The following is a 20,017-nucleotide window of genomic DNA, read 5'->3' as shown; positions in this document are numbered from 1 at the left end:
GGGTGTCTGGGATGATGGAGGTGATGTGTGCTATGACCAGCCTTTCAAAGCACTTCATGATTACAGATGTTAGTGCTACAGGGCGGTAGTCATTCGGTAGGAAGCCTTAGAGTTATTGGGAACAGGAATGATGGTGATGATCTTGAGACATGTGGGGATTACAGACTGGGACAAGGAGATGTTGAAAATGACAGTGAAGATGCCTGCCAGCTGTTTTGCACATGCTCTGAGAACGTGCCCTGGAATACAGTCTGGTCCCGTGGCTTTGCGAGTGTTGACCAGATTAAAAACATAACCCACGTCGGCCTTGGAGAGCGAGATCATCCAGTCCTCTGGGACGGTGGGGGCCCTTGTCCACAGCTCGGTGTTGTTTTTCTCGAAGTTAGTTCCAGGTAAATGTTGCAATTCTTCAGCCATTCCTGAACCTGCAACCATAAACAAGCTACATATGGATGGTACCAAAACAAATTATCTAATGATTCATTTTAGCAAATGTATGAAAAATACAAAACTGAATTATCATATTTACATAAGTATTCAGACCCTTTAACCAGTAATTTGTTGAAGCACCTTTGGCAGTGATTATAGCCTTGAGGCTTCTTGGGTTTAACGCTAAGAGCTTGGCACATCTGTATTTAGGGAGTTTCTCCCATTCTTCTCTGCAGATCCTCTCAAGCTCTGTCATGTTGGATGGGGAGCGTTGCTGCACAGCTATTTTCAGGTCTCTCCAGAGATGTTCGATCGGGTTCAAGTCAGGACTCTGGCTGGGTCACTCAAGGACATTCAGAGACTTGTCCCAAAGCCACTCCTGAGTTGTCTTGGCTGTGTGCTTAGGGTTGTTGTCCTGTTGGAAGGTGAAACTTCGCCCCAGTCTGAGGTCCTGAGCACTCTGGAGCAGGTTTTCATTAAGCAGGTTTTCTCCAGTCCTGCGTGCTCTGGAGCAGGTTTTCATCAAGGATCTCTCTGTACTTTGCTCCGTTCATATTTTCCTCGATTCTAACTAGTCTCTCAGTCCCTGCCGCTGAAAAACATCCCCACAGCATGATGCTGCCACCACCATGCTTCACTGTAGGGATGGTGCCAGGTTTAATCCAGACGTGACACTTGGCATTCAGGCCAAAGAGTTCAATCTTGGTTTCACCAGACCAGAGAATCTTGTTTCTCCTGGTCTGAGAGACTTTATGTGCCTTTTGGCAAACTCCAAGCGGGCTGTCATGCGTATTTTACTGAGGAGTTGCTTTTGTCTGGTCACTCTACCATAAAGGACTGATTGGTGGAGAGTTGCAGAGATGGTTGTCCTTCTGGAAGGTTCTCCTATCTCCACAAAGGAACTCTAGAGCTCTGTCAGAGAGACCATCCGGTTCTTGGTCACCTGCCTGACCAAGGCCCTTCTCCCCCGATTGCTCAGTTTGGCCAYGCGGCCAGCTCTAGGAAGAGTCTTGGTGGTTCCAAACTTCTTCCATTTAAGAATGATGAAGGCCACTGTGGTCTTGGAGACATTCAATGCTGCAGAAATGATTTGGTACCCTTCCCCAGATCTGTGCCTCGACACAATCCTGTCTCGGAGCTCAACGGACAATTCCTTCGACCTCATGGCTTGGTTTTTGCTCTGACATGCACTGTCAACTGCGGGACCTTATATAGACGGGTGTGTGCCTTTCCAAATCATGTCCAATCAATTGATTTTACCACAGGTGGACTCCAATGAAGTTGTAAAAATATCTCAAGGATGATCAATGGAAACAGGATGCCCCTGACCTCAAATTCTTGTCTCATTGCAAAAAGTCTGAATTCTTATGTAAATAAGGTATTTCTGTTTTTATTTTGAATAAATTTGCAAACATTTCTAAAAACCTGTTTTCGATTTGTCATTATGGAGTATTGTGTGTAGATTGCTGATGATTTAAAAAAAAAGTTTATCCATTTTATAATAAGGCTGTATTGTAACAAAATGTGGAAAAAGTCAAGGAGTCTGAATACTTTCCGAAGGTACTCTATAACATTCTATTGGTTGCAAGAATTTGTACAATAATTTAAATAAAAAATGTGAAGTTTTAATTCGGCGCCGTCTTGCGTATCAGTTCATAAACCATGTGCCATGGAATCGGTACATCGAAAATCTCTTCCCAACTATTTTGCAATCTATATGACACAGCTGTCAATTGTTTGGTCCTTAAATGAAACTGTTCAACTTTTTTTATCACAATTTTCTTTAACCAATTTTGGTCTTTAATGCAGAGCAGACAGACAAGTTCTTTACTTCCCACATTCCACTTGTCTCTTCCATTTTAATGCTGCAATTAGTTGGTTGTAGTTTTGGGTAGAGCAGACATTTCCATATATTTTTGTTTGCTGCATATGTTACATAACTCCGCCAGTCCAATTTATGATATAATTTACAAAGAATATACCTTTTTTTTTTCTCCAAAAATAGTGGTTTATTGTCAATTAGTATATTTGAGTTTAACCATAATATTTGTTGTATTGTTTGTGCTGTCTTTTCTGATGGAAAAAAATGAAATTGCAACCAACTTTCTATGTCTTGTTTTAAAAATAGTGATATATTGGAGATTGTTTCATTTTCAAATAACCGAAAGTGAGAGGTTGTAATCTTAATAAAGGGAAAAAGGCCATTCTTGAACATGGGGTGAGACATTCTTCACTAATCTGCAGATTCACTAATCTGCTAGAAAACCAGTTTGGATTTAAGTATAACTTTTGTGAGTGGTCTAATGCTTTAATATTAAATCATTTATGCCCTCCGATTTCATATGCATTATATAAATAGGCCCGTTAAATTTTTTTGTCTGGCTTGCCGTTCCAAATAATATTGAATATTTTTTTCTCATATAATTAAAAAATTGTCGCTAGGTGTAGGCAAAAGAGACTAAAGAGTTCAAAAGACTAAAGTTGATCAGGGTGATTTTTTTGGACAAATAGACAGTTATTTTCCTTCCATGGTTGCAGATCTTAAATATTTTTGCTAACTTTCTATTAAAATGGATTGTAGTGAGAAAATGTATTTATTTTGAGACCTAAATACCGAGTATGTCCACATCAACGTCAGACCATTTTATTGGTAAACGACACGGTAATGTAAAAGTTCTATTTTTTTGTGATCCAAAATGTAATATAGTACACTTATCATAATTTGGTTGTAATCCAGAGAAGTTAGAACAATTATCTAGATCCTCTACTAGGCTGTGTGTGGAGGGATCCAAATTGTGGATTTAAAAGAAAACATAAATCATCAGCATACAATGACACATTTGTTTTTAAGCCCTCGATTTCTAGCCCCTTGATATTATTGTTGGATCTGATTTTAATAGCTAACATTTCGAAGGCCATAATAAATAAATATGCCAATAGTGGACAACCTTGTTTCACTCCTCCTGACAGTTTAATACTTTCTGAGAAGTAGCCGTTGTTTACTATTTTACACCTAGGGTTACTATACATAACTTTAACCCATTATATTAGAGATTCTCCAAAGTTGAAATATTCCAAGCATTTATATATAAATTCCAGTTGTACTTTATCAAAAGCCTTTTCAAAGTCAGCTATGAATACCAGGCCGGGTTCCCCAGATTTTTCATAGTGTTCTATTGTTTCCGGGTATTTGTCTTATATTATCTCTAATTTATCGTCTATGTGAAAAAACCTGTCTGATTAGGATTAAAATATCCGACAATACCTTTAAAATTCTATGCACTATGCATTTCGCTAGGATTCTTGCATCACAACACTGATATCTTAAATGGACTGGATCTTTATATTTACCACGTGTGACCTGTTTCAGTAATAACGAAATCAGACATTGTTGTTGAGTATCTGATAATCTACTATTTTGATACTTAAGTATATTTAAAACCAAATACTTTTAGACTTTTACTCAAGTAGTATTTTACTGGGTGACTTGTACCTTTATTGAGTCATTTTCTATTATAATGTATCTTTACTTTTACTCAAGTATGACAATTGGGTACTTTTTACAAGACTGCTCTGTAGTTTCTGAAATAGCTACTAGTTCTGATATTCTGCATTAAAATGTATCTTCTTGACCCACAATCATGCATTATCACAAGCAAGGAGAAGTTTCTGCCTACCAACATGCTCAAAAGGGTTTGCCTGTTTTGGCGGAATTCCTTGATATAGCAAGAGACCACTAGAAAAACCACAAAATTCTTCCAAGCTTTCTGTCAGTGGAGAGCTGTGTGTCAGTGCTTGCATTCATTAGGTGATAGTTAAAAAAGTATTCTGCACTGTTACAATAGCACGGCCTCATTTTTCTATACACTTAGCATAATTACTTAATTGATGTGAGAGCTCATGTGTACAGCAATGATAAACTGTGTAATCCCAAACAAAATGTCCTTGGATCGCAGATTAGTGCAATTATAAAACGATCAACTGGTCACAAAATCAGTATAGTTTCTGTATGGATAGGGAAACATCCAAACCAGGTGGAGTGGATAGAGGAGTCTATTGGTCAGTTGGGCTGAGGAATGGGGCCACTGGCTGGTATGCTGTGCAGGATCCCCAGTCTACTTATCAGAAAGTTCTCACCATAGGAAAATAAAAGATTTTCCAAAAAGACAAAGTATTTCACCCATCTTTTGTATCAAATCCTACAAGAACTACTCAGCCCTTAATTTCATTATAAATCGGATTTACACTAATCCCTCTCCAAGTGGAGTTGCCCTTTGTCAGGTCTCTATCCCTGGGTGTCAGAAAAAGCTGAATGGAGAAAGTGGGAGTCCACTATTAAATTGGGGGTGGGGGCAGCTTGGGGATGTTGCGTGTTTATGATCATCCCAAGCCCTCAAGACTGTTTTTGTTTCCCACTTTATGAGAAAACGTCAGAGTAATCCCCTCAGGATTCCCCCTCGAGAGTTCATTAGCTGCCATAAACTACACATTCAACCGTCAAAACCCAACATAGTCTCTATAGAGACTGATATGATAATATTAGAGGATTGGTGGGGGTTTCATCTTCTCTGTCTAACCTTTCCCCAAAATAATGAACCTACAGGTAAGCGAGCCATGGGATTGGTGGACTGGTGGCATCTCTATTTATGTACATCCGGCCCTGGGTCTCTCCAACAGATGTTGTGCATTATAATTTATAATACTGTAATTATTTACTCCTGTCAGATCTCCAATGTCTCCCGTTTTAAGTGGCTAATTCTGAAGGTCTGCATTATATGAAGAAAGGATGTGGGTAGCATAACATTGGCAATGAGTTAGGCGACATAATGCATGGGCATGTCTTCTTTTCTTCGCAAATATTCATGTCATTTGCACACATTGGTGGATTATGGGGTAGCTTAAAGAGCTTAAAATGAGTTCCTTTTGTATGTGATCAAGTCTGATCAGTGTGCCATATAATGAACTGCTGAAAAGCAAAGGGCCTTCTCACAGCACCCCTCTCCTACTGTCTGAATAGCTGACTATGACAGCCTTACCCCGATTGCAGATATGCCAATAGGTGTTACCATGGAAATGGCACTCAGTCCACCGTCTTTGTATGTATTCGATTCTGGGGCAAACTGCTGAAGTCATAAAGACATTTGCTGGTTAACGCTGTCAGTTTGTAGTTGCTCAGATTCAGATAATGCCAATTTACTCAGAAATATGAAATATGTATCTTATACACTGAGTATACCAAACATTAGGGACACCTTCCTAATAATGAGTTGCATCTATTACCATACCACGTTCAAAGGCACTTAAATATTTTCTCTTGCCCATTTGCCCTCTGAATGGCACACATACACAATCCATGTTTCCATTGTCTCAAGGCTTAAAAATCCTTCTTTAACCTGTGTCCTCCCCTTCATCTACACTAATTGAAGTGGATTTAAAAAGGGACATCATTAAGGCACCATCACCTGGATTCACCTGGTCAGTCTATGTTATGGAAAGAGCATGTGTCCTTAATGTTTGGTATACGTAGTGCATATACCCTCATTATCTGCACTAATTGTCTCAGAATCCAGCCAACCAGCTTCATAAATAAAACACATTTTCATAAAATTCTTGACACAGATATCAGATGAGAAGTCGGATGTTCTATCATTGGTTTAGTCAACGCGTTTAGTCTTTGGTCTGTGCTCTTGAAGACATGAGACTTTCAGTTCTTGGGTTTGTAGATGTAATCCCTGTACTAATCACTTGCAGTCCAGACACCATTAGTATTTTCTTTAGGTCTATACAATGCATCCCAAAGACGGTCACTAAAGAACACAAAAACATGTCATCGGGGAGCGAGCCCCATAAGTCATCAGCAACCACGTAATCTGAAATTTGGAATGTCTCTGTTTGAAGTTGGCTGTTGGAGTTGGAGAGAAATGTTGAGAGACAATTATCTTGTATGTCCTCAAGAGGTCTGGTGTTTTGTAGGACAGCTTCAAGAGATCAGAGAAGTGGAGTACATATATAAATACATCTGAGGGCTCTTTAGATCCAAGGTATTACCAACAGACACTTGGCAAAACAGTCCGCGTGTCATGTCTTTACAACATTTTACTGCGCCTATCAACCAACCAATATTCCCCAACGAAGACCCCTTATGATTTTGCAAGCATAAACGAGGTCTTAAGCTTCCACAGAAGATGAATGCGGAGTGCTAAATTAATTTGAAGTATTTTCTTTTGTGTGTCAACAAAAGCGACCAAGTTTGTACTGGTTCCTATAGCTGATGACAGATCATTGGGCTCCAGTGTTTGCCCAGGTGTCAGGCCTCCTAACTGAGACAGCAAAAAGGGTTTGTCCAGGTCTTCAACCTGCACGTCTACACTTTCCAGTGCCTTTATTGTATGCAGAACCCTTTTCAATAGCTCTGAATTCTTTATTTTATAAAGATGGCCAAGAACCTTTTAAACACAAACTCCTGTGACAAAATCCGTTTGTGACCAGAAAGATTTGAGTTGAATAAATAACTACCTTTGAAACCGTGTAGACATTCACAACACGTGAAACTCTTCAAAAAGGTCTGATGCTTGACTTGTATCCTGTTGATATATTGTGTGAATCCTTATACTAGCTCGGTAGCTCTACTTTTCCCAACCAACATTAATCATGAAGCCCATAATTCACCTTGCACAATATGATTACATTGTGTGCCGCTGGAATGAAGTGCATAATTGCTAAGGTGTGTAAAAAAAGGTATCTCCTGAGGCGGTTGGCAACATCCCGGGCAGTGTGCGTTAAAGAATTTCTCGATAGATAAATATAGACGCAGCAAAGCAGCTGAAACAGTGGTGGAGGACTTCATATGAAATGTGTGTGTTGTTTAAAAGTCCTCGAACAGTCGGGCTAAGGTTCGGTCCCTGTGTCTCGAGGTGCCATCCCAGGTTTGGATCCTGTCAATCAGGTACTTTGTTATGTCTGCATTCGTGAGGACTGGGCGGAGTGATAGCGGCACAGCTGGCTGGATTTATAAATTACATCTCACTGTGATAGAGGAGAGACACCAACAACCAAACCGAACTTTAACCCTAACCTTTACCTTAACGTTAAAGGGACATTTCTAAATTGTCCAACTACATATTTGTCATCTCCAGCACCGCTCCAACATCAACATATATGAAAATGGCACGTTTCTATGTTTTGTATTAAAAAAGATAGAGGAAGATAAGTGTTTCCAATGACATCATCAACCAATTAGTAGACAATTACTATGCAATTAGTAGGCAATGCACATGATCACATGATGTACACCAATGATGTCATTGGAAACACTAATCTTCCTTTATCATTTTTTTTTACTACAAAACATAGAAACGGGCCATTTTCACATGTTGATGTTGGGGTGGTGCTGGAGATGATGAATATGAAGTTGAACAATTTAGAAATTTCTAATCCTGTCCTTAGCTTTTCTTTAAGCCAGGCCTAACTTCTTCCTTCCCCTCCTTAACCTTCCAAAGCGCTAGCTTTAGTTCACATCCCCAGCTGTCTCCTATAGCACTACTTAAGCATAGCATGGCATGTTCTACCCATTGTACATTGCAAATGTACTGTTTGTCCAAATAAAATGACCATGATATGCATGCTTTACAGTGATATTAGTGTAATAACATTCCTAGACAACAGTTTGCAGTGACGTTTGACAGGCTTTGAATGCATATTATCCTTTGTGTCCTGTTAAATCAAAGATGCCTTAAATCATCCTTGCTGCTTAGTCTTAGGGAGCGTCATTTACACTATTCCCTCCGTCGGGTTTTACTATGATGTATTCAGCCTTTTGAAAAACTTTCACCTTGGACCACAGATCATGTGCTTACATGCTGTTCCTGCAAGTTTATATTTGTCCCCCTTTTCGACTCTTGGAAGTTGATATAAAAAAAAGAAAGAAGAAATGTACAAAGTTGAAAAATGAATTTTCTTTAATGCCACGGCTTTACGAAACAAAAGAGTGAGCAAATTATTTTGCCACCAGAAGAAAGCGGTACAATTAAAAATCTCTGCCACTTAATTTGACGGCCGAGTCCAGCCCTGTTAAGTTTTGTTTTTCTAAGCCTCCAACATAACAGAGTCTGCCCTGCCGTCAGCACCTTGAGCAAGTAAAAGCATTTCCTTTATGAACTGCCCCGCCAAATATTTGCTTTGCGAATCTCTGCGAGAAGAAAAGAGAGAGGTTGCTGCAGTGCATAACTTTTAAAACACCGTGTTCCAATGGAAAGCAGCAGACATGAAAGAGCAGGAGAAATGAATTGAATGTCGTTTTTTTCCCCCCTTCCCTAACTCGATGAAAAAGGCTGCCGATGGGATCTGAAGCTCTTGGCCAGGTGATTCATCACTGATCTCTGTCAAAAGGCGCTTTCCACAACATGAGACGAACAATGACAGTGTGATTGCGTACAGAGAAGCTCTGATTGAAAGATATCAGCTGCATTCTATTCTACATTCTACCCCGGAGAAGGCCGTTTGCATTCTCAGAGAAGACGATCCACTAACTGATGAAAACGTAATATCTTAACCCTACGGCGTGTGTGTCAAGAGAGCTGTTTCGGGAGGTGTTGCGTAACAAAAGCTTCCCGATTTAAATTAACCAAAACAATTTAACAGCTCCTTAAACATGAACAGAGGAGCTGGCAGTCAGATTGATTGCAGATGTAGCAAAGTACGTAACACTCGAGGTAGTGCCTGCGTTTCAGTGGCACTGAGATCTCAGCTGGGGAGTGGAGCTGAACAGATTGTGGACGACTGCCAGATCTCTTGATCACACATTCATACCTGGTTCACAACGACATACAGAGTTCACCGGAGAAAAAATACTTACCTGGCTAAGTAGTTGTAGCCTTTCTGCTCTCTATTGAAAATGTTGCGCAACAGGCAGAGCTCTGCAAAGCTCGCAAATTCAATTGTAACTGACAGTGTTGGTTTTAGTGTCAGCCTTTACATCTTAACACCCAATAATAATACTGATATTAGAAACTGTATTAGCCAAACCCGTGCCACTCCTGAGGTAGGTGTGAAATGTAGGATAGGGCCTTCCCAACACTGCTCCACAACAGGCCTCACCCCTGCCTTTACCCCAGTGCTCTACTCCACAGTACTCCACGTGAGAGCAGAATAAATATCACCTTAGATACTATTTACATTTAGGGCCGAGGACTACCATTACCTTCCCATCAATATCAGCACTTACAGGCCATAATACGATGAGACAGGCCTCCAACCTGTAATTTTCATAGGCCCTAATTCATGGTAAAAGGAAATAATAGATGAGGTTATTCAACTAAACAATGATGATACTTACACATAATTGCCAGAGATGACTAGTATTGCCACTGCTAGATCAGCCTCAATCTATCATTTTCATGGGAAATTACATACTAAATTATGAGCAGTTTTACAAGCCATTTTACAGTCCAGCACCCTCAGAATGAGGGAAGCACTTGCAGAGCAAACTTTCTATTTACCCGAACTTAATACATCTTTTTATTTAATAGTACATCATATAACTTTCTATTTAATAGAACTTAAAATAACTTTCTATTTATATTTAATATAACGTTTTGGCATATACACAAATAAATAGATAAATGTCCCGTGACGTACAATTGTTTACTCATGAGTTAACCATGTAGATGTTGAGTGAGATGTTATGATTTGTGCTTAGTAATTTTTTGCCACATTTCAGTTTGGAGGTGCATTTCCTTCTCTTGCCCCCAGAGGGACAGAGAGAGATGCAGACACAGTAGCCATCCATTCTTGCCCATATTCTACAGTTCCATTGAATACAGTAGTTATTGCATTTTATATTATCCATTAATCCCCATGATTAACTGATTGGATCAGAGAGTTGCAGCAGAAGTGACAGCAGGGTGACAGTATGTATAGTATTTGAGACAGTATTTACAATAGTTAAAACCACTCCCCCCATCAGAACGCTGTTGAATTCAGGAATCACCTGAACTGGGTCCAGAGCCGGATAGTCGCCAGCAGAAAGACAATCCTCCTTCTCCTAGGTAAGCTGGCTGTGACCCTGGATGGAAATACACTGCAGGCTCTGACAAAGCTCACAGGAATGTCTGATTGATCCCAAATATGGATGTGCCAATTACAACTCAGATAAGAGAGGCTGATTTATATAGAGACGTATATACGCATTTTCTCCTTTCCAATAAAATGTGAGTGAGTTCCATCTTGATCGAGAGAGGGTGTGGCCTCTGGCTGGTCTTGCAGGGCTGTTTTAGAAGAGAATGCTATCGGCCTATCAACAGGGCCCAATTTTTATCTGATAAAAGCATAAAGACAATTTAATGCCAGAGGTTTAGGCATAAAAGTAATAACGTAATGTTAAATGCCCAGGAGCGTTCCGGCTAAAATCATAACTTTACTTGATTTACCATTTGAATTTATTGCCAGGAAGTTGGATCAAAGGTAAATACACAGAGATGCAGTTTCCTTGAGCCAAATTAATTAAATGTTGGCCCTCCTTTACTGTCATCAATTATTATAATGTAATTAGTCAGGAGATAAATAATGTGAGTTTGTGTTGCAGGGTATTCTGTCTGCAGCAGGGTAAGGGCACTGGGAAACACGGTGAAATCAAATGAATATTAACATATTCTTCTCAAATAGTTTGTCCACCAACCACACATAAATGTATTTCTTCATTGAAGGATGTTTTTCTTTAATGATCAATGCATGCGATTCAATGTGGTTCTGGGTTGCTAAGATTTAGAAAAAAAGTTAGCTACATCATTTTCATTGACAATATTCAGTGATTTGCCCAGGCATAACATACATTATTGATACAAGCTTTAAAGGCATCTAATGGCCCTTTTCCCCAGACGGATGTGCAAACGGCAGATAGTGAAAATAGATGATGCAATGTTAAAAGTGTCAAACAACTATTCAGGGGATGTAATTGCCTCTTCCTGCACCCCAGTCGTTCCTACTGGGAGTACAGTCATTGTACGTGTGCCAAATGGCAGTCTATTCCCTAGATAGTGCACTACTAACCTATGGGCCCTGGTCAAAAGTAGTGCACTATGTAAGGAATAGGATGACATTTGGGACGTGGCCATTAAAAGCTTCCTCCCCCTCTCCCAACTCTTCACGAGCATCCCGAGTCGCTCTTTTTCCCCCACACTACTTCACATAATTGAAAAGCATCTGCTGCACGATAAAAGACGCCATCGTCGCCAAATTAGCGCCATATTCAAAAAGATCTGAAAAGCCGCTGAGCGTTTACAATGGCGCCTTCAAGAGCATCAACGGCTCAATCATCCTGTGTGTGTTTTTGTTTTCCCTGTTGTCAACTCTAAAAAGATGCCAAAGTGAAGGTTGTGTCCTTTTCCCCCTTCCATGTTCATTATAGTAGATGAAGTAGCAGATTCTTATCTTATCTTATCTTACTATGACACTATCTTTGAGTGAAGTGAGGATTACATCATTGGAACTTCCAGCTCAGCTCAAGGTGACACAGAGGCAGATAGTTATGACTCAACAACTCCCACTGCGATCAAGTTGATCCTGTATTGTCTTGCACCAGCCAGTCAGTCAACCAGCCAGCCAGCCAGCCGAACTGGGAATGGGTAGGTATGCTGGCAGTGTTACTGGAGCCATGACCCGGGTCGGGTGCTTCTAGGCTGGGCTGAAGTGCTGCCGTAGCCCCAGTGAGGACATCTGTCAGCAGCACCAACACCAGGCCAAATCCCTACTGCTGCAGCTTGCTTGCTTCTCAAGATTGACCCCCCCCCCCCCCCCCCCCCCCCCCCCGAGTTGAATCCTCTCCACCATCATCAAAGACAGGAGGAGAGAGAGAGGAGGAGAGAGAGAGGAGAGAGAGAGAGAGAGAGAGAGAGAGAGAGAGAGAGGAGAGAGAAGAGAGAGAGAAGAGAGAGAGAGAGAGAGAGAGAAGAGAGAGAGAGAGAAAGAGAGAGAGAGAGAGAGAGAGAGAGAGGAGAGAGAGAGAGAGAGAGAGAGTTATAGGGACAGGGACATAACTCTTGTAACACATTTGACAGAGGATGCTGTTAAGTCAAGGAGCTTGAAACGGTATCTTCAGCTCTTGTATCGAGTGACATCCTGGCAGGGCTACAAGAAGCTCTCACTCTCCTGGTTGGGAGGGGAGGAGGAATGCAGATCAGTGCTCCAGAGTAAGACTCCTGCTTCACACCTGCCTTCACACTGACTCCAGATCAGATCACCGAAGGAATGGAACACAGACATAGAACGTTTTTAAACTAACAAAATATGTGAAGTAGGATCAGATTTGCAACTTTCTGTTTGCAATATCCTTACATTAGCCTTGGGTTTGGTGTGGCCAAAGCCAAATTGAGACGCCAGATCCGTCTCTTTACACTATAAAAGCACGAGTTATGTGCAAAATGTCTCTTCGAAACTGGTTCTAGTACGCTATCCACTAAGGTGGTGTAGCAATGGCGTAGAGAAGTCAGAGATAAATTAGATTTGCATCTTTACATTACTGTATATAGGTGGGTATTTTTGCGTTAACTCTCGTAAATTCATCGTAGTGCAAAGAGCCCCTAGCTGTGTGTAAAAAGGCTCATAAAGTATACATCCTCGCACATTACAGAATGGTAGACATAACAGTTCATGCGTAAACAATATTAGAGAATCAGAATTGTGTTTCATCATTCTTCGAATGGTTCTAGTTATGTGCACTTTCCAGAACATAATGAGAATAATTTATGTGAGTTATAAAAACATAACCTCTCCAGGCACCAGACGCCTAGATCGTTTTTAATTTTATTTAAGGACACACAAAGAAATCCTTCGTGATTTTATATCACTGTATTTTATATTCCTTAATATACAGTACTCTCCCCCTCTGAGAATGCATGGCAATGGGTTCAGATGAGGCATTGGAATTGTAACTCAGTCGGGGAGGGTATTTTAGAGTGCCTGGATCAAAACAAGTTTGCACCAGTGACCTCATGTCACCATTTAAGTAATCACTTACTGAGTCACACAACAAGCCATTTTCAATTAAGAATAGTGAAATAAAGTATTCAAAATGTAAATATTTTGTTTACATCATTTTGGAATATCATACAAACAAACAAAAAACATTTTGACACGTTTCTCAGGTTCTAGGATGAATACGGCTAAGCTCTCAGTTAATTGAGTTAGAAATCAACCCAGCAAACACATCCTGTGTTCAAAGGTTCGAGCTAGAGAACATAGAAAAGGAGACATGATCTTCTATGTATAACTTCACAGCAGTCCCTTCATCTTCTGTGCCAGTCAACTGCATTTAGGAAATCACAAGACAGTGTGTCTGACAGTATGCAGGCAGGAGCAGTTCAGTAATTCCTCTTGATACCTGTGCATTAGGGCTGCTGCTACTCACAGGGAGAAATCAAATGGAGATTCCCCCCCAAAAAAATACAACTCATGAAAAGTCATATGAGTATGTAGGTAGATTTCTGTCAAAATGAATGAGATCATTCATTTAGAATATTTTGTCCACCGTGTCCCCATATATCAAGCTCGTGTTTAAGACTAGGCTGATGATTTCTCCCAGAAACTCAGGACACGTTAGAAAATAGGATATTCTCTACTAGTTGTTGCAATCTCACCCATTGAATTACAATAATTTGATTAGCATAATACCAAACTACAAAGAAGGCAATGACATACTGGATTATTATTGAGTCATACAGTAAACTGATACCAGGTTATTACCACAATGTAAATGACACATGAAATAAGGCTTTGCTTGGGATGATGACAATCTCTACACAGAAGGTTTGTTCGGCTAGAGTTCGTCACTCACTTAGACGAAAATGGACCGTCTCTTCGTTATGGGATAGCGGCTGTTTTCTGGACTCACAGAAAGAATCATTGTTTTGATTCTGAATACATGAATAAAGAAGACGCAACAGCCTGGATCCCAAATGGCCCCCTATTCCCTATGTAGTGCATTACTTTTGACCAGGGCAGTTGTGCACTATATAGGTATTAGGGTGTCATTTGGGACTCAATCTTCCCTGGGTCTACTAAACACTGTAGACAGACAAGTAAACAAGCCTGGTCCTGTGTTAGACCTCAAACAGCAAAAAAATCCCTAGAAATTATGAAGGACAAACAACGTAACGTGCTGCCACACCGATAACCCAGACAACGTTTAACCGCACGGCGTATACTTAATACACTATTTCCAAGCAGTTGCCATTTTTTTAAGAGCAGATGCAGGCTAGATGACCTGAGATTGAGAAACCACATGTGAAGAGAAGAGCATAGAAACAGAGTATCATGTTTACCTTATAACATATATGGTAATCCCCCGTTCTCCTCCCCTCCTTCTTTCCTCCCCCCATCAACTAGCAATTATATCCAGTTAGAGATTACGTGTGCTGCTCTGGTGCACCCCTGTCTTCTTCACAGGAACCCACCGAGTCAATTTGGACTGATAATAATAATAACGGTCTGCTGTGTTTTAGCCATTCATTTGATAAAGTGCTTTTCACCTTTTAGCTTTAATTATTGCCCCAGACATGCCAGAGGAGGGGGGGGGGGGGTTGAGGGTGGAAGAGAGAGAATCAAGGGTAGGAAGCAAGAGGTGGCATTCAGTCTTAGAGGGAGAGAAGGAGCTGAGGGACGAGGAAGAAAAGAAGAAGAGAATGTCTTGAAGCGTTCTATTTTTTTTGTTTTTCGAGACAGATATATCCTGTTGACTGAAAGGGCCTTGGTTCATAACAGAGCATGTCTGTACCAACAGCTTAGCTGGTCCACTGAGGTGTCTGTCCACATGTCTTATGGGGGTTCTTTAAAGGAGATGACTACAGCAGTCTCTCCCAAAAAGCTGAAAAAATATATGTTTATTTTGGATGACCCGCTTGACACTGTTGGCGCTGCCTTTGACTTACAAAAACACCGCTACTCCAAGGGTTGACTTTCAGACAAGCCAGGCAGGGAGATATGTGAGAGACTGCATTTTGAAAGTCCAATTATCCACATTGATTGACATTTACAGTGTAACAATCTATCTTTTTTGGGGTTTACATTTCTTCGAGCATTGTAGTTGTACAGTCTGATCGTGTGGAATAGTAGTGACACTTGGTTGACAGGGTTTCCTTGAGGAAATGACTGACCGCATCCTAAATGGCACCTTATGTGCACTATACTGTATAGTAGGGCTGTCACAATAACCGTATAACTGTGTAACGTTTTGTGTGTGTGTGTGTGTGTGTGTGTGGGGTGTGTGTGTGTGTGTGTGTGTGTGTGTGTGTGTGTGTGTGTGTGTGTGTGTGTGTGTTGTGTGTGTTGTGTTGTGTGTGGTGTGTGTTGTTGTGGGTGGGGGGGTAACGGCACAAAAGCTTGACTGAAAACGGGACAGCCGGGCCTTAGTGCGGTTGAGTTCGCTTCATGGTAACATGGACTCTTATAAACCTGATAAAAGTGGGTTACTCATTGCTGAAACAAGCAAAGTGTTGCTGCAAGCGAGCGCACATTGAAAGGCGTGGCAAGGTGCAGCCGCAGCACACAGAAATATAATATACGGCAGCACATGCAGTCAGGAACGGAGGAGAGAAAAAAATGTGTCTAATTGTTATTATTATTATTTTTTTGCTATTCTAACGATTATTACGGAGACAGCAGTCATTTGGCTGGCCAATTACCATAATCCAAAATTCCATGACCGTGGTTGGTGCCGTTTAAGATGAGGGAGGACAAAAAAAAATGTATGAGCATGGCCTTACTTCTATTACATCACATTGGATGACTCTCATTCATATTCCATTCACCCAGCTCAATGTAACATCAATAGGTTTACGCTACTACATGATACTCAAATTTTCCCTATATCCATCATGAGGCTGCTACAACCTAGCCTATGAATGAAAGTTTACAATGTGCACAGGTCGAGAGAAATTTCAGTAATCAAGGTGACAGACATTGACACATTCAATGCCGCCTTGCACACTCTTGCCTGCATCTAGCTGATCTAGAGTGTAATCATTAGTCCAACACTTGCAAAGAGGGTTTCTATTGGATAAATTCAGGTGTGTTTATCCACGTTTTTGTTCCGTTTGCTTCTGTTTAAGAAACGCTTTTCAGCAGAATCGGCGGAATGAATAAACCCCTGATCACACGCAAACACAGTTCACTTTCATAGCAGCCACATACAAACAGCATGATCACTTTGCTCATGAATTTGTTCTCGCATCTATGCGATCTCATCCTCTCACCTTCTCCCTTCACTTGTGGACTTCAGTGCACAACACATTAGCTGTCTGTGATCAGGTGAAAAACTTTTCCAAGCCAAACCTTCATATCATAACGTCATAGTCAACATAGTTACCAGAACTAACGCGTTAGTAAAACCGCTACAATCATGCAGTATAGTGTACAGTCAGCAGCAAGCAGTTTAGCAGTTACGCCGGCGACCCCCGGTGGCAATACATTTGTAAAACCAAAACCTTACCTTGACTTGGAAGAGTTCCAGTGTTGGAAAGCCATAGTCAGCTAGCTAACATAGCATCTCTCTCTGTTTGAGCTGGGTGTTTGAGTAGGCTAAACTAGCTAGCTGCATTCCATAGCTAAGTAATTGAAGTGAATAAATAAATAAAATACAACAAATATAGCTATCTCTCTCTCTCGCTTCTCCTTCATTTGTGAAGAAATTACTTTGTTCAAAACTGTTCAATCGTTGTCTTTCGCTCACTTTGAGTCAACTACTCACAACATTTTATGCACTTCAGTGCTAGCTAGCTGTAGCTTATGCTCTCAGTACTAGATTAATTCTCTGATTCTTTGATTGGGTGGACAACATGTCAGTTCATGCTGCAAGAGCTCTGATAGGTTAGAGGACGTCCTCTGGAAGTTGTCATAACTACTGTGCAAGTCTATGGAAGGGGGTGAGAAGCACGAGCCTCCAAGGTTTTGTATTGAAGTCAATGTACCAAGAGGAGGACAGGAACTAGCTGTCCTCCGGCTAAATCATGATGCTACCCTACAGAGTGCTGTTGAGGCTAGTGTAGACCTTCATTTAAAACAGTGTGTTTTAATCAATTATTTGGTGACGTGAATATATTTAGTATAGTTTTATCTAAAAAGGATAACTTTTTTAATGTTTCACTATTAAAAATTACAAAAATTCACTGAGGAGGATGTTCCTCCCCTTCCTCCTATGAGGAGCCTCCACTGGTCACAGCCCTACTACCTACTAGCCCAACTACAATCATGCTATTTTTATTTTCTTTGCGTTGTTTGTAACTTGTTTTGTACATAATGTTGCTGCTACCGTCTCTTATGACCGAAAAGAGCTTCTAAACATCAGAACTGGGATTGCTCACCTCAAACTGGACTTATAGTTTTTCTTCAATGAGTCTGACGCGAGGGATATACTGTTGACACCCGACCAGGCCCCGATCCCCGTGATTCACTGCAGAAGGAAACGGCGATTCCGAGGCAAAAGATCAGGGTGCCTTGTGAGGACCAGGCGATGAGTGGCTAATCTGCCCTTGCCCTCTGTTCTGCTAGCTAACGTTCAATCACTTTTAAATAAATGGGACGAAATGAAAGCATGTATATCCTACCAATGGCACATAAAAAACTGTCATATTTTATGCTTCACCGAGTCATGGATGAATGACAACATTAGGAACATAGAGCAGGCGGGTTATACACCATATAGGCAAGACAGAACAGCAGCCTCTGGTAAGACACGGGGCGGGGGCCTATGCATTTAACAACAGTTGGTGCACGATATCTAAGGAAGTCTCAAAGTTTTGCTCGCTCGAAGGGGGTGTATCTTATGATAAGCTGCAGACCTCACTATTTTCCCAGAGAGTTTTCATCAGTTTTTTTCGTAGCTGTCTATATACCACCACAGAGCGAGGTTGGAACTAAAACCGCACTAAATGAGCTGTATTCTGCCATTATCAAACAGGAAACCGCCATAAGCTCATCCAGAGGCGGCGTTCCAAGTGGCCGGTGACTTTAATGCAGGGAAACTTAAATCAGTTTTACTGAATATCTATCAAGATGTTAAATGTGCAACCAGAGGTAAAAAAAATTCTAGACCATCTCTATACCACACACAGAGACACGTACAAAGCTCTCCCTCGCCCTCCATTTGGCAAATCTGGCCATAACTCTATCCTCCTGATTACTGCTTACAAGCAAAAATTAATGCAGGAAGCACCAGTGACTCGGTCTATAAAAAAGTGATCAGATGAAGCAGATGGTAAACTACAGGACTGTTTTGCTAGCACAGACTGGAATATGTTCCGGGATTAAATTCTCATCGACTGGGCTGTAGTGGAGCAGGTTGAGAGCATCAAGTTCCTTGGCGTCCACATCAACAACAAACTAACATGGTCCAAGCACACCAAGACAGTCGTGAAGAGGGCACGACAAAACCTATTCCCCCTCAGGAGACTGAAAAGATTTGGCATTGGTCGTCAGATCCTTAAAAGATTTTACAGCTGAGCTATCGAGAGCATCCAGACGGGTTTCATCACTGCCTGGTATGGCAACTGCTCGGCCTCCGACCGCAAGGCACTACAGAGGGTAGTGCGTACGGCCCAGTACATCACCGGGGCCAAGCTTTCTGCCATCCAGGACCTCTACACCAGGCGTCAGAGGAAGGCCCTAAAAATCGTCAAAGACTCCAGCCACCCTAGTCATAGACTGTTCTCTCTGCTACCGCACGGCAGCGGTACCGGAGTGACAAGTCAGGTCCAAGAGGTTTCTAAACAGCTTCTACCCCCAAGCCATAAGACTCCTGAACAGCTAATCAAATGGCTACCCAGACTATTTGCACCCCCTCCTCACCCCACCACCACGCTGCTACTACTCTCTGTTATTATCTATGCATAGCCACTTTAACAACCCTACCTGCATGTACATAATGATCTCAATTACCTCGACCCCGGTGCCCCCGCACATTGACACATTGACTCTGAACCAGTACCCCCTGTATATAGCCCCGCTATTGTTATTCACTGCTGCTCTTTAATTATTTGTTTTTCTTATGTCTTACTTTTTTCTTAATTTTTTTGTTGTTGTTATTTTCTTAAAACTGCGTCATTGATTAAGGGCTTGTAAGTAAGCATTTCACTATAATACAACCCCTGTTGTATTCGGCGCATGTGACAAATAAAATTTGATTCGATATTTTGATTTGATACTATATAGGGAATAGGGTGCAATTTGGAATGCATTCATTGTGTAGAAGTGTGGTATTTCAGAGAATGTGTTCACCTGCGTAAGTCCCAGGGCTCTGTAAGCAAGCTGAGCACCTCTGCTTCATACTGTTGGCATACATGTGAGTGTCATGTCCAATGTGAAATATCACATTTTTAGATGACAACACACGCCCACAGGTATGAGAAGGTGGGAAGAGGTGAAAGAGAGAGTGTGCGTGTGTTTACTTCTCTGGGTGAAAAAAGTAACACCTCTGTCTGGCAGAGCGCATGAGTATGAGAACTGAAAATGGAAAGAAAGAAACACGAAAATGGCTTAACATTTCTCCTGACTACTTATGGGGTTTACAGACAATCTGGAATTCTTCCTGACCCGGCCTTTG

This window comes from Salvelinus sp. IW2-2015, linkage group LG27, assembly GCF_002910315.2.
Source record: "Salvelinus sp. IW2-2015 linkage group LG27, ASM291031v2, whole genome shotgun sequence".
NCBI lineage: Eukaryota > Metazoa > Chordata > Actinopteri > Salmoniformes > Salmonidae > Salvelinus > Salvelinus sp. IW2-2015.
The sequence above is the reverse complement of the archived record's forward strand: the minus strand, read 5'-3'. Positions refer to the sequence as shown.